Source organism: Rattus norvegicus, chromosome 4 (genome assembly GCF_021556685.1).
Source record: "Rattus norvegicus strain SHRSP/BbbUtx chromosome 4, alternate assembly SHRSP_T2T, whole genome shotgun sequence".
NCBI lineage: Eukaryota > Metazoa > Chordata > Mammalia > Rodentia > Muridae > Rattus > Rattus norvegicus.
In genome coordinates, this window is record NC_141537.1 from 63,277,788 (window position 1) to 63,292,947 (window position 15,160).

A 15,160-nucleotide genomic window follows, 5' to 3' on the forward strand; every position below is an offset into this window, starting at 1 on the left:
ACAACTGCTTCTTCATGAAGGATATAAACACAAGCTGGTAAGATTTGGGGTTCTAAGGAAGCTGATTGTGGAAACATGTGCAGAGACTGAATTATTGTAGGGATGATATGGGAATGAAGAGGTGAGTAATATCCATGTGTTACTAAGGTATGAAGACAGGGGTGTGCTCATACAGTGTTAACTTTCAGAAGACATTGTGTGTATGACTAGCATATCTGATGCATGGGAGGTTGAAGAGAAGAATGCAGCTGTAATCTTTACCACATGCTAAAGAGCTAAAGAGGTGGCCATGCTTGTCCTCACCAAAGAAGGATAACAGCAAGGTTAAGGCCTGCAAGCTCTGCTCCGTATCAGCAGGTTAGTTTTCTCTGCATTCCTGACTCCTGGTGCAGCAGAGGAGTCTGCCACGTACATAGTTAGCCACCACAGTGACATCTGTGCGTCTTACGGCAGGGACAACTCTGTCTTTCAAAAACAGGAATCGGCACATTGTCCTAATGTAGGAAAGCATCTGTGGAGCAAGTCACTAGGCTTCTGCTAGCTGTCCGTGCAGTCATTGTCACTCTCCAGTTTCAGTGTAAAGTGTCAAGCCAGCCAGATGTTCCACTGCATGCATAACTCCAGAGGGTACCTGTCTTAGTTAGGGTCTTATTGCTATAAACAGACACCATGACCAATGTAAGTTTTATAAGAGACAGCATTTAATTGGGGCTGACTTACAGGTTCAAGAGGTTCAGTTGGTTATCATCAAGGTGGGAGCATGGCAGCATTGCAGCCACCAGGCAGGCACGGTGCAGGAGGAGCTGAGTTCTATATCTTCGTCTGAAGGAATCCAGGAACAGACTGTGCATCCTCAGGCAGCTAGGAGGAGGGTCTCCAAGCCCATCACCACAGTGACACACTTCCTCCAACAAGGCCACACCCTCTAATAGTGCCACTCCCTGGGCCAAGCATATGCAAACCATCACAGTACCTATCAGTCCAACACGTCTTTGCTAGGTAACTAGTAATATTAGTGACAGGAATATTAATGGTCATGACTAAGTGTGTGTATTAAACAGTTCCAGCCTTTTCTGAATTTTCTTATTTAATCATCAGAATCCTGTGAGGAGGAGGAAGAGGAGGAGGATCATCCTTTTCCTACAGATTAAGAATCTGGTATAGAGAAGATGATCAAATACAATATAGACAGTGAGAATTTGAACTCAGGTCTTTCTGAGGACATTGTCTGATTCAATATCCTTAATACTCTCTTGTTCCAGGAACCACATTATTAACTGAGGACACAAAGATAAAAATAAGATTTTCCTACTGTCAATCATGAAAATAATGGTCCTTTCCTATTCAAGCCCAGTTCATGAGTGATACAGCTGCCTGGAAGGGACCCCCTGGAAAAGGCAAACTGTAGAACATTCAGTGTGGAGGACCCACAATGGGCTCTGAGGCCCCCTACGTCATTCTGTCCCCATTTGTAGGGTTTGCCAGCTGGTCTGTGTATCAGGGAGACACTCTTGTTTTCTGTTCCATCACTTGCAAATGAGCCTAATGTTCTAACTGGCACAGTGAATTAATCATGCCCTAAGGCTCTTAGGAATATTTGTAGGTAATAAACTTTAAGAAATCGGTTTGCGCGTTTGGTATACAGGGGTGGCCTGCTTGCAAGTATGCTAGTGAAGTGGTGGCACAAAACTTGTGGCAGTGACCAACCACAGTCTGATGTGCTTAGGGCCCCACTCCCAAGATGGAACATGTACCCAACACTGCTCGGGTGACCAAAAACACGAGACTAGTGCCCCAGGGGCCTGGCCTTAAATAGACAGCTTTTTAAGTAGCAATAAAATGATTTCTAATGACATTCTACTGTGCTCATAGATCAGTGTCTTGTTCAGCCACCATCAGAGCTGCTTCCGCCTGCAGCAAAGAGAAAGAAATACTGAGAACCAAAGCCAGACATTGTTCAGAGAAAGAGAGAGAGACCTTAAAACACCAGCCCTAAATGGGATGTCTTAATCAAATCTTTCTCTTCAGGCCACAGGGTGTTGTGGAAGAGGAGGCAGAAAGAGTGTAAGACCTGAAGGGTGGAGAACACCAAGAAGCAAGGCCTCTAAACACAGCAGGACTGACACACGTGAGCTCACGGAGTCTGAGGCAGCGTGCAGGGCCTGCTTGGATCTGTACCACAGCGGGTCCTAGAGCTGAAAGAAATGGACACAAGGTCCACAGTCTAACTCAGAAGCCATATCCAGTTGATAACCACTTGCAATTGAAAATTTTGGTTTTCTGCAAGGTAGTCTCACTGGGGAAACAAAGTACTCTTAAGGGGTAGGCTGCCCAGCAGTGATGGCAACAGGAAGTGAGCTCAGCAGCAGCACTGGAGAGCCCTTGTCCTCTCATAATGTCACGTCTGCGTTAGGGCTTTGTTGTTATTGTCGCTTGTTTGTTTGTTTGTTTGTTTTTTAAGTCTTGTTTTTGTGTACACACACACACACACACACACACACACACACACACACACATTCTCCCTCCCTCTGTCTCCATCTCCCTTCCTCCTTCCCTCCCTCTTCCTCCCTCCTACTTTGCCCAGCATGTTTTTTGTGTATATATTATGCTTCCAATTTAGTGTTTTTGTGGGAATTCCTGAGTGTGGGAATAAGTTGGTCTCTGCATCTGTATTGGTTTCATGTGCCTTTTCCTAGGCTCTTTTCCATGTGTGCGTGTGTGTTTGTCTTGTCCTATTCTGGTATATTTGTTTTTGTTTTTTTATCTTATATTTTGTATCACTTAGGAGCCTGTTTTCTAATGAAAGACAAAGTAGGTGGATCTGGGTGGGAGGGAAGGGGGAAAGAACCAGGAGGAACAGAAGGAAAGGAAACCATAATCAGAGTATACTAATGTGAGAACGACTTCAACAACAACAAAAGAAATCAACAAAAGGGGAAGAGAAGAATAATCCCAATATCAAGGCAGTGTCCATGGAATAATAGCATAGCGGGTTGTGGGGCATTTTCTTACTTAGTGATTAATATGTGAAGGCCCAGCCCACTGCAGATGTGCCAGCCCTGGATAGGTAGTCCTGGGCTCTATAGGTCCTGAGGAAGCCATGAGGAGCAAGCCAGTAAGCAGCATCCCTCCACGGCCTCTGCATCACCTCCTGCCTTTAGGTTCCTGTCCTGACTTCCTTCAATGATGGAGTGTGGCTTGAGAGTTGTAAACTGAAATAAACTCTTTCATTCCCCCATCTCCAAAAAAGGAACCTTAGTTAAACAGAGAAAAGTGTTTCTCTGTGCTACTTAATATTTTTGCCTAAAAAAATTATCTTCAAATTTAAACCTGTCTCTTTTTCTCCTAACAATTTAAGGTGCTCTGTGACTTGGGTTTTATGCAGTCACGGACGTCACTCAGCTCTGCAGTTGTGTGGTCAGCAGGACCAGAGCTGCTGCATGGCTGCCCTTCCCTTCTCTTTCATATCTACAAGGAACTGAATTGGCCACACCGCATGCCTTTTTAGTAGATGATGAGGTTTTCTCGGTTTCTTTTTTCTTTTTTTTTTCCAGCCAAGCCTTCAGGAAGATAATTATTCCCCTTTATAGAATAAAGGGGGAAAATCAATCTTAATGTTTGGCCCCAGGTGAAAGAGGCTGAGGTCTGCACCGTCAATCACATGCTATGAGCATCATGTGTCCACACTGGGTTACAGTGTGTGCAGAAAGAACCCTCCAGCTAACTGCTCCAGGACCTAGAGCTTGTCAGCCTTGGAACCATCAAGCAGTGCTTTGTGAGTATCCACAGAGCCCTGCTGTGTGCAGAGTGTACTGTGGACACAAAGTTGACCTCTTCTTCTATGGTAGCCTAGGGGAACAATGATCTATTTTTAACTTGGCTCTTATTTATTTATATTTACTCTTCTGAAGGCCTGTGTGAGTCCCCTTTGTTCTTTCTGTGTAGCTCTTCTGGTATAGAGTAATCCTTCATTCAAATGCTGACACTGCTGAACATCAGTTTTCTTCCCTGAAACAGAATGAGAAGCCAGACCAATGAACTGCTAGGAAGATGTGAGGTTAAAAGCATTGTAAAGATACAGTTTTGTTTTTGGGGGTTTTTTTGGTTGTTGTTGGTGGTGGTGGTGGTGGTGGTGGGTATTTTGGGGGGTGGTGTTGTTTTGTTGGTTGGTTGGTTGGTTTGGTTTGGCTTTAGTGGATATAGAATTCTTTGGTTTGTCCTTAACTTGAAGGTTAAATCCAGCAAGTATTGTTGGCACTCTGTGGGATGTAAGCAGGAGCATTCCCTGTGAAGATGTGTTGCCACATATCTAATTCTTTCCTAGGGATGTGGCAGGTAGACAAAGGACAAAATGAAATAGGTCAAGGGCACAAGAGACAGACAGTGGAGTAACCTCCAGTGCACACCTCTGCCTTTCTAGTAAGGAACTTCTACTTTCTTCACTCTGGATTTCTCCTCCTCTTCTTCCTCCTCCTCTTCTTCCTCCTCCTCTTCCTCCTCCTCCTCTTCCTCCTCCTCCTCTTCCTCCTCCTCCTCTTCCTCCTCCTCCTCTTCCTCCTCCTCCTCTTCCTCCTCCTCCTCTTCCTCCTCCTCCTCTTCCTCCTCCTCCTCTTCCTCTTCCTCCTCCCCCTCCTTCTACTTCTTCTTCTTCTTCTTCTTCTTCTTCTTCTTCTTCTTCTTCTTCTTCTTCTTCTTCTTCTTCTTCTTCTTCTTCTTCTTCTTCTTCTTCTTCTTCTTCTTCAGAATCCCTTCTCCCATTTAAGAATGCCCTAATTCTCCCATGAGTGTAGATCAAAGAGAAGTAGCTTATTAGGGGAAAGATCTAGTTTGGCTCACAGTTCCAGAAGGTTCTCAGTCTGTTGTGACAGGGAAAGGATAGCATTCAAGTTAGGAGAAGTGTGCGACAGAAACAGCTAGCATCACAGCAAACCAAGAAGAACCAAAACTGGAACAGGGGCCAAGGCTATGGGTGTAAAGGCCACATCTAGTGACCAACTTCTACCACCCAGGCCCCACCTCCTGGAGATTTCCCACTATCCCAAAATAGCACCACTGGCCAGGGAACAAGCATTCCAAACACAAGCCTGTAGGGGACATTTCATATTCAAACTAATGAAGAGGCCTGCGTATTGGCTAGCAGTCTCATAGGAAAGCTGTATTTCTAGAACTCTTATAATCTTGTCTGTATGTGCAGTATAATATGAACAGCAGGGATATGTTCCCGTCCTTTTGAAGTCAGAATTCTATTGGCTAAAGAACACATCAGTTCACACAATGGTTTCAGAATCCAATTTTACTAGTTTAATCCTCATTGCTAGTTATTATTTGCAAAAAATGAGCCTTGTCTTTTGAACAGAAAATAAAATGAAGAGGACCAACATATGTCCTAGCTCTGTGCCTTATTTAGAATCCTAACAGAGAAACTCAAAACTAGGTTATCCGAGCCTAGCGTGGTTGTGCACATCTAATACCCTCGTATGTGGAAGGCAGAAGCTGGAAGATGAGTTCAGGACCATCTTCAGCTCTATACCAAGGGCCAAGTTCAAAGATAAGACTTTGACCCTGCCTCAAAAAGCACCCTTGAAGAAAAAGAATACACACACACACACACACACACACACACACACACACACAAGGAGATGATGGAGAAGTTTAGGAAAGAACAGCTACAGAATGAGTCAGTAACTGTGGTGCATACCTGTAATCCAAGCAAGCACTCAGGAGACAGGGGCAGGAAGGTTACTGCAAACTGAGTTCAGCCTGGTTCACACAATGAACTCCAGCCATCTAGGTGTTCTTAACAAGGCATTATCTTGAAAACAGAAAGAAAAAAGTAAATCGTTATATTATTGCAGATAAATGAATTGATAATAATGGCAGAACCTGAGGTCTATTGGTAAAGTATACCTAAGTATGCCTAGATGTGGAAAATGTGTGTATCATAAAAGAGTAATTTATAGTCAGTAAAGTGCTTACCTCACAAGGCTGAAAGACAGAATTCAATCCCTAGAACCTACATAAAAATGCTGGGCAATCCAGTTCTGCAGGGAAGGAACCAGAAGGAGCCCTGGAGTTCATTGGCCAAGCAGTCTAGCTTAATCAGTGAGCCTCCTGCCAATGAGAGACCCCATGGGTAGTCAGTATTCCTGAAAAAGACACCCAAGGTTGTCCTCTGACCTCCATACCTGCACATACATGTAAACACATGCTTAAAAATATTGCCTAGACATTTCCATTTATAATAATTAGAATCACTTTTTCTTAATAAAATTTGAAGGTAATAGAACAAGAGATACGTGATCCAGCAAAGATCACTGGCATATTTCAGAGACTAAAAGCTTTGTAAATAACCAGATCACTTGACAGTTGTGGAATGCCTACAGCCCCAAAGCATGGGACTAGAGGAAGATAAGCAAGGATTCCAAGGGCATGGATAAAAAGTGTGGATGGTGGTTCAGAGATTATAAAGACAGGGGTAGAGCTGGCTGCATTGGAGTCTAACATGGAGCTGTGAATAGTTGACAGTTTAAAATCAGTCAGTGCTGGGCCCACATTACATAGGCATTTGAAGACAGGAGGGAAGTTAGATGGAGGAGCTGCTGTCGCCATCCCCAGACTGTAAGCTCCATGACTTCTTAATTTCACACAGTTTGTCATCATTCCTATTTTTATTTTTTTCTAAACTGTTCAGCCTGGTAACACTATCAAAGCATCTCAGAGTTATTTACAAGGCCTAATAACATATTACTCTCAGAGCAAGGAAGATGTAATTGCCACAATTTTCTAAATAGGAAAACTGAAGATTGGAAATTAAGTAATTTGATCTCAGGTGAGAGCGGAGATCATTATGTGGCGGCTGTCATCTCTGTACACATAAGAATGGGATTCAGAAATAATTACTCTACCAAAATTTGATCTCCTAAAATGTTCCCAATGAGAAGTCTCCTGAGATCATTCTTCAGTGCCTTCTTCTATCCTCTAAATATTTGAATTTACAGGGTTAACCTTTCTTTTCCTGCCATGATAACTATCTCTCCTTTTTCAATTTATCACTTCCTTGACAGCTGATGGCAGCCTAAGCTAATATTGTAACAATTTTAGATAATATTGCAGATGTACAAGGACATCCTCATATGAATCAATTAAAGAAGTCACAGTAAGTTGCCATTGAAAGTGTAGCAGCTGCATCCTTGAAAACAGATGCTCTACCGGGTGTGAATGAGTCCAATTTCGCCTAATTTTTAAGACCTAAACAGATTTCAGTCTGGTTAATGTTGGGCTTGGAGCCACTTGAGACATCCTAACGCCCTGGGCTGATTGCTTCTCCATGACAGTTAGTGTTGGCTTTCCTTGAGGGATGCAGAGTATTTGACATGCCAAGGAGTTTATGTCAGTAGACAAAAGGGGGCCCAAAACCTCTGTTGTAAAAATGGACTGACTAGTCCTAAAAGTAAAAAAGGCTACAAAAAGCAACACTGCCTGCAGGGAAAGTTCATGAGCTGGGGGAATTAACTAGAACTGCAGTAAACTTTGTATCTGTAAGATTCCTGAACAGCCCAGAAACCACCTATAACAAGAGACTTCCTCATCCTCACTCTCGTCCCACATTGTACCCAGAAAACTGAGAGAGAGTAGTGAATGGTGAGTTGTTCTCTTTTCTCGATCTTTACAATCGATTATTATGTGCATTCTTTACTGTGTTGTGCTAGTCAATTAAAATCACTAGTTCAATTTAACTAAAAGGGCATTATTGAATTATATAATGCCTCCAGTTATTCTCCTGACGATTATGGAAAATTTATGATTCTTGCTCTAGGAGTTAGTGATCTGGTTGAGAGACAAGCTAATAATAAACCTTCAGTTTATTAGCAGTCACACAAATGGGATTTGATAACTACTCTACTAGAATTGGATGGAGAAAAAGATATAGACAAGTCACTGGCTCTGCCCTAGGATGAGTAATTATTTAAAAAATATAAAAACCACCACAAGTATTGAATGATGGAAACTCATGATAGAATTAAAAGATTTGCTTTAAAGTATGGAGGTCAAAAGGTAAGATTTAGGGAAAAGATGAACTACAGAAGAGGAAAACCAGAATGTTTTACAGAGATAAATCCTAGAGATTGCTGGTACCATGGTGGAGCATGTGCCTGGCATGAAAAGTTCTGTGATCCCCAGAAAAGACAGCAGTCTTGGAAAACCTGGCTACAGAGCCCATGCTTGGACCCACAAGACTGGAAAGTGTTGTAATGAAAATATTGTAATGAACCATACTTAATTTTCAGGTAATTAGCTCTATCCACCTTGTGTTTTGTTAGATTTGAAAGGTCAAGCAAGAGGCAGAGACACTGGTTACAGGATCCATGGATGAGAAGAAGTCTAAACCCAAGTAGTAGTAGCACTTGGTGCAGAAAAGAGAAAATAAGTAAAAGAAAAATATATGCTACCTAGTATAAGCAAAAATTGGCCTTTAATGAAAAAAGAAAAAGTCAAGGATAATATAGTTTACATTTTACTGGTAGGAAGATAATTTAAATAAATTTTACAAGAAACAACAGTGTGTTTAGTTTTGGGGTACCTGTGGGATGTACACAGACAGAAAGGTTTTTATAAAGAGTTAACGAAATGAAGTTTTAAAGCCACGGATTTATAAATTCATAAACAATAGAAGAGGTGTCAGAAATGTATGAGCTCACCCACGCTCCATGGAACTAAGGGAGACTGATTGAGCAGAAAAGGTCCCAGGCAACCCTAGCAGTTCTCGGAGGCTGCAGGAAGAGCATGCAGAGGTAGGAGCGCCAGAGAGGATGAGGAGCGCTCAGGAGGTGAAGTGAGGTCAGCTAACAGATATAGATGGTCAGTGCTGCTCTCTCCATGTATCAGAAAGCTTACATGGCATTAGCACCAGAAACTATCCCGTGGGTTTGGATTTAAATTTATAGATAGATATCAGAATAATTTTTAATAACGTAGTGAAAGTAGAAATCAAATTGTGGCACACTGAGGTATTAGTAGGACGCAGGACTGTAGAGAAAGCAGTTGTTGAGGGCTCTCAAACCCTCGGCAAGAATCTGTGATCTTATGAGGGGAGGTAATAAGGGCTGGAGGAGAGTAGCATTAGTGTGCAAGTTACTAAAAGAGGGTAGCTGGCAAGAGAAGGGAGAAGTGGTGTGGGAGCATTTTAATTAAAAAAATACAATAGATGTTGATCATCCTTTCCCTCCCTCCATCTCCTCCCAGATCAGCCCCACGCCCCTCCCCAGCTAGCATTGTCTCTCTCTCTCTCTCTCTCTCTGAGTGCTCCAGAGTAGCTCCCTCTACACATTGTCACTGTCGATGTCTGTGTTGGTTTCCATTTACAGCAAGGAACTTCTCTACTGAAGGCAGGCTGAGGAACAGGTCTGTGGGAAGACGTCATTCATTTATTTATTTAATTTGCAGGATAATCGTGTTAGGTTCCTCCATGCCCATGACCTGTCGTCTCAGGGTCTTGGCCATGTTAGCAGTGTCAGGATGGATGCCATCCGTGTAGTGTAGAGTCAGTCAAAGGGCAGGTGATTGCTGCCGTTTGCTTATGTTGCTGCTGTACCAGTACACCGTGTGCCAGGTCACTGTTGTGGGTTGCAAGGTTTGTAGGTTGCAGGGTTTGTGGCTGGGTGACATTGATGACTTACCTTTCTTCTCCAGGAGCATGCAGGGTACCTTCCAGCACGTGAGTGCTAGTCTGTAGGAGGTGAAGGCTCAAATCCGGCGTCTCCACTTCTCAGTACGCCCTTACCATCAAAAAAAGTGGAAAACTTTTTTGAGATTAGAATCAAAACTTCCTATTGGCAATGATCTGCTCTTCAGTTTTTGTTTTCCTGTCAGTGGGTTATGAAACTAGCCCGGGGCTAAAGAGAGCTTTAAGGCAGTTAGAACAAAAGAAGAGGACTCAAGAGAATTACACCTTGTGGTGAGAGGGTGACTCAGGGCCTCAGCTCTGTGGTCCACCTGAGGCCTTCAAAGGGGAAAGTGAAGCAGTTCCAGAGCTGAGGTGTATGGCAAACCAGCGAGCAGAGGAGAGGGCTGAAAGAAGAGAAGCCTATGACAGGGCTGAAAGAAGAGAAGCCTATGACTGGCTGTGAAGATCGCTCACCACCCGCTCACCACCGAGCCATTACCCTATCCCTTCCGGGGCTCTGAGAGGGCCTTTGTTTTCCTGATAGAGCAGGAAGTCTGAAGTCAGCAGTGCTGGGGCTGGCCAACAGTTAAACAGTAAGACCAGCGCCTACCTGATTCTGGGCCTTTACTTCCCACATCAGGAAAAGGAAGAGTAGGGGAGAGGAGTGGTGCCAGCCTCAGCCTGCTTCTTTTACCACAAAAATCAGTGTCTGAGGGGCTGCACAGGACTCTGCTTGAAGGTTTACCAGACTGTGACACACAGCCACTTCTCTCTGCAACCCCAGGGCTGCGGATAGTGAGCATTTCATATGTTCACCTTCCTCCTGGTAGACCAATGGATTTGATAGAGAGAGTGCCAGGTACCTCAGCATGAGGTGAGCAAGGAATCCTAAACAATCCATACTTACATATGCAGTGGCCTCATTGTGAATGATCAGATGTCAACCTTCCCACACTTAGAAAAGCTGCTCAGAGTGCATGTCTAAAAGAGGTGATCAATCACTAACGTTTTAAAAGTTCAGTACACATGGGGCTGTGGCAGAACGAAGAGCAGCCGCTGCGGGCATGTGTGGTGTGTGTGTGTGTGTGTGTGTGTGTGTGTGTGTGTGTGTGTGTGTGTGTGTAATGTAGGTGTGAGTATGGTGTGTACAGGTATGGGGTGTGGTAAGAGGTGTGTGTGTCCAATAACCTCATTTCCTGCCAGTAAACAGAATCTATCAACAATGTCACTTGACATTTAAGGGCCGGTTAATGCTTCTAGCCTTCTTACTTAAGGAAGCTTCGTAGACTTGAGGAAGCCCTCAGGAATTTACAAACCAGCATTTCAGGGATACTCTAGGCATAAGTTACATTGTTACTTCAATATACATTGTTACCACGCATAGCTTTGCTGTAACACACAGCCTCCTGTCACTCCACACCACTCCTGCATGGCCACTGCAAACTTCACTCGGCAACGGAACCTGCCCTTGTCTGTTCCATTTCCGGTTTTGGTTTTGTTGTATTTATCTTTTCTGTTTTTCATAGTTTGTGAGTGGTCGGTTTTCACACAGTGAGATTATTTATTTGTATAATAAAAAAGGAGAATTTCTAGCTTTTTAATGGATTCTACCCAAAATATTTTTAATAATATTTGGTCAGTTATACTATTTTGGAGCTTGAGACCATGAGTACAGTGTCAGAGCAATCTCTGTCTCTTCTCATTTATGAATACAGATAGTTCTGTGGACCAGACTTTGTGTCACAAAGGAAAGGAATTCAGAGCCTTAAAAGCCCTAAAGTGCTTTGAAATAATATAATAATGTTACTTAAAGTTGCTTTCATCCAGCCTGCCACATGAAACATAGCAATGATATTGCCTGGCCATAAAACAATATGAATAATAATATCATTTGAGAGGAAATGCAGTGTTTTATGTCTACTCTCCTGCAGAGCGAGTTTGTGAACAACTAGGATAGTGCAGGGATTGTTAGAATTTTAAATCTATATCACTATATTCTACTCCTCCTTACAGGGCAGTTCCCTTGATTAACATTCACTTGTTTGTACCTGTGTCGCAGTGTTTTAATTTCTTAGAATCTGATTCCCAAACAAACTTTAGCCTTAAAGGCTACAAGCCTGGATCACCTTTCTGGCCCTCCCTTGGGCTTGGTATTCCAGGAAAGACATAACCACAGTACATACTACTTGGGCAGTGTTGACTCCTACCCTATGAAGTAAGTCAGTGATGTCTCAGGGGCTCCTATGCCGGGCTCCAAGCCCATACAGCCCTTCCTGCAAAGGACCCATGTACTCCAGACAAGAAAATTTTCTTCTCTGCCAAAGAGGCAAAAATATGTAGATGACTGGAGACTGAGCTTTGATGGGATTGTTTCTGACTGCAGTTTAACTTGGACAAATAAAAGACTGAAGGAGAGTAATGACTGTTTACGTTTCTGATTTATATGAATACTGAGAAAGCTTTATGTGCTAATATTTTAGTTTTCCTATGTCAACCCATTTACCATTATGTGACACAGTTGTTCCTACTTTACACAAGACACTAAGGCAGAGACATTTGAAGAGATTTGTTCTTGCAACATGCTAGTTCTGAGAGCTAAAAGAAGTCTTGGCTAGTATGGCCAAATTATTGGTGTCTCCAAGAAACCATGAGAAGCTTAAATAAACAGAACTCCTACTCCAGCTGTTTAATATTTTCCTAAGGAATCAATCTATTTAAGTGTTTTAATATTGTACTTACTATTCATACACACACACACACATATAAACTTATTTGCATAAAATCCACCCTCCAACTCTTCCCTCATCCCCACCACCATTCCACACATACACACACAACATCATGTGCGCTCGCCTTTCTTTTTAAGTGTTTTAATACCCTTAGTCTATGTGGTGCTGCCTGTTTGTGCTAGGTATAGGACCATGTACTGGAGGCTGAGTAGCTACTCAGAGCCCACACACCCTAAGGAAACCGACTTTCCCTCCCCGCAGCAGCCATCAGATGCCAACAGCTCTTCAGACACAGGTGGAACTTCATGAGCACCTCCCCATCCACTCTAGAGTTTCGGCCGACTTAACCCCGTACAAGTCTTGTGCATACAGTTGTAGCCACTGTGAGTTGTCAGGCACCACTGTTCCACTGCAGACATCCAATCCTCTGACCCTTCAATCCCTCCATACCCTCTTCCTGGGTGATCTTCAAACCTTGGTGGGAAAGGATATGATATTGATGTCCCATGTGGACATTGCTTGGGCAGTTGTTTGTGTTTCCAGAGTAGTGGTGTCTCAGCAGATCCTGTGGGCCTCAAGTTCAGGAACCCTTTTTCCAGAAGACCCAGGTCCTCTGCCCGAGAGAAGAGTTCTCCGACAGAGCAAAAACATACTGACATTTAGAACTGAGCACTCCACAGACTCGGCATGTTGGCCAGTTGTGGTTCTTGGTATTAATCGTCATCCACTATAAAAGGAAGCATTTCAGGTCAATCAGTGAATCAGTCTGTGGGTACAAAGATAAAAACTTAGAGACATTCATTACTATGTTGGTTTAGCAGAATAATAGTAGTAGGCCTATGACTATTTGGCCAGTCATAAATTTTTGGCCCAGTTGATAGTACTAGAAATGAGGACCATCTTATAGGACGGGCTTTAAGTCTAAGCAGAAAGTAGTTGGTTACTCCCGTGATATTCTCACTTTTGTTATACTGTTGCATAGATCTTGCCAGACAAGTCATTGTTATAGCTCACAAGGTTCACTGGGTGAGTCTGTTGACGACATTTCTTGTCTCATGGCATCCATAGACCCTTCTAGCACTATGAATCCTAGCTAATAGGGAAGAAACACCCAGATCATTATTAGCTTGATTTTTCCATGTCCTATAATCCAGATATTCAGTGTCTTCAGGTCTTATGATCAAGCTCTGGAGAGTAATCAATGACAGCAGTCTTGACAATGTGTATGAAACCCTATTGACCAGCAAATCAAAAATAGGTAAATAATACCCGGCAGTGGGCCTTTTATAGTGTCTAATGGTGTTGTAGCCGATGGTGTCTGAGGAAAGCACTGTCTCCTTATTATAGGTTAACTCTATTTAAACGTGTGTGCGTGCGTGTGCGTGTGTGTGCGTGTGTGTGTGCGTGTGTGTGCGTGTGTGTGTGTGTGTGTGTGTGTGTGTGCGCGCGCGCGGGCCCTCGCGTGTCTGTAAGCTTCTACGTTAGTAGGGTTCTATATTATGTTTTCAGGGAACTTAAGTGTTATCCTTCCCCCATACACCCTTCTCTACCCTTGACTCCTATCCTATACCCTCTGGTCATTGCGTTATTCCTCTTCCTATCTTTATGTCACTCACATTCTATCCCCCCTTTCCTTGAAGTCCCCTGTGTCCTCTTGCTAGTTTCCCAGTTTCTATGCATTCTCCAGTGTAAACATGCATCCTAAAGATTCAGAGCTAACACCTACATGTGAGAGGGGACGTGTGTCTTTCTGGATCTGAGTTTCCTCACTCGGAGTGATTATTTCCAACTCTGTTAATTTGCTGTGGATTTCATACTTTCATTTTCTTTATGGCTGAATAGTACTCCATGTGATTCAGCATGTTTTCATTACCTACTCATTCATTTAATAGACATTGGACTGGTTCTATTTGCTGGATTTTGCAAATACACCAGCAGAGAATACAAATGCACAAGTATCTCCATAGTAAGATACTTTCCTTTGGAAAGTTAGAGAAAATAGCTATACCATTATCCTACAACGCCTGTTAGGGCCTGGCATTGCTCTTAAGTTACATGTGAATGAATGTGGCCCACGACCACCTCACTCTGTCTCACCCTCCCAGACGTTAGGCCTGGGTACAAGTGTCATAGTTTCTAGAACGACACAAGTAATCACTTCTTACAGCCTGGATAGGCTACAATATTTATTCTGAGACTTATATTTCAGGAGTGATCTAGAACAGATGGAATTTTTCTGTCAATAGAGTTTGAGAATTATGAAACAATTCAGTCCAGTCATTTGAAGTGATTAAAGAATGGGGGACATTTCTCCTGGAAACAGGAAGACTTCAGAGAGGTCAAAGAGATATCTTCAGTACGTAGTTCTAACATGCCCGAGAATGACTGCAGAGCTGAGCAGAATTGGTGCCAGTAAAATCCTTGAAGTTATTGAAGACAGATCCAGGGAGTTTTGTCAGCTCAGGTATTTCAGATGTGTAATCAGCTGGCTCAGAGCTGATGATTTTCACTTCCCCATTGTTGCTGTGAATGTGCAGCCAGAAACTGAAGAGCAGCTTGAAAACTATACAGGAGACGCGGGCTACACATTCAGGCCATACAAGCCCCAAAGCTGCTTCTATTTCAGTAATCTGACTGAAGAAAGGGGCTGACTAAGGAAGAACACAATGGGACTGTAAACTGCCTCAGTGGGGAGTGATGCTTTCTGTACAGGCCTGACAACCTCCCCAAAACCCATAAAGAAAGAAGAGAATGAACTCTCCAAAGT

General features: G+C 43.1%; 1 protein-coding gene across 1 annotated transcript in view; it reads left to right on the forward strand.

The window, feature by feature from the left end:
* The window catches only part of Exoc4 (exocyst complex component 4), a 770,091-nt gene that overhangs the window by 687,537 nt on the left and 67,394 nt on the right, over nucleotides 1–15,160 (forward strand).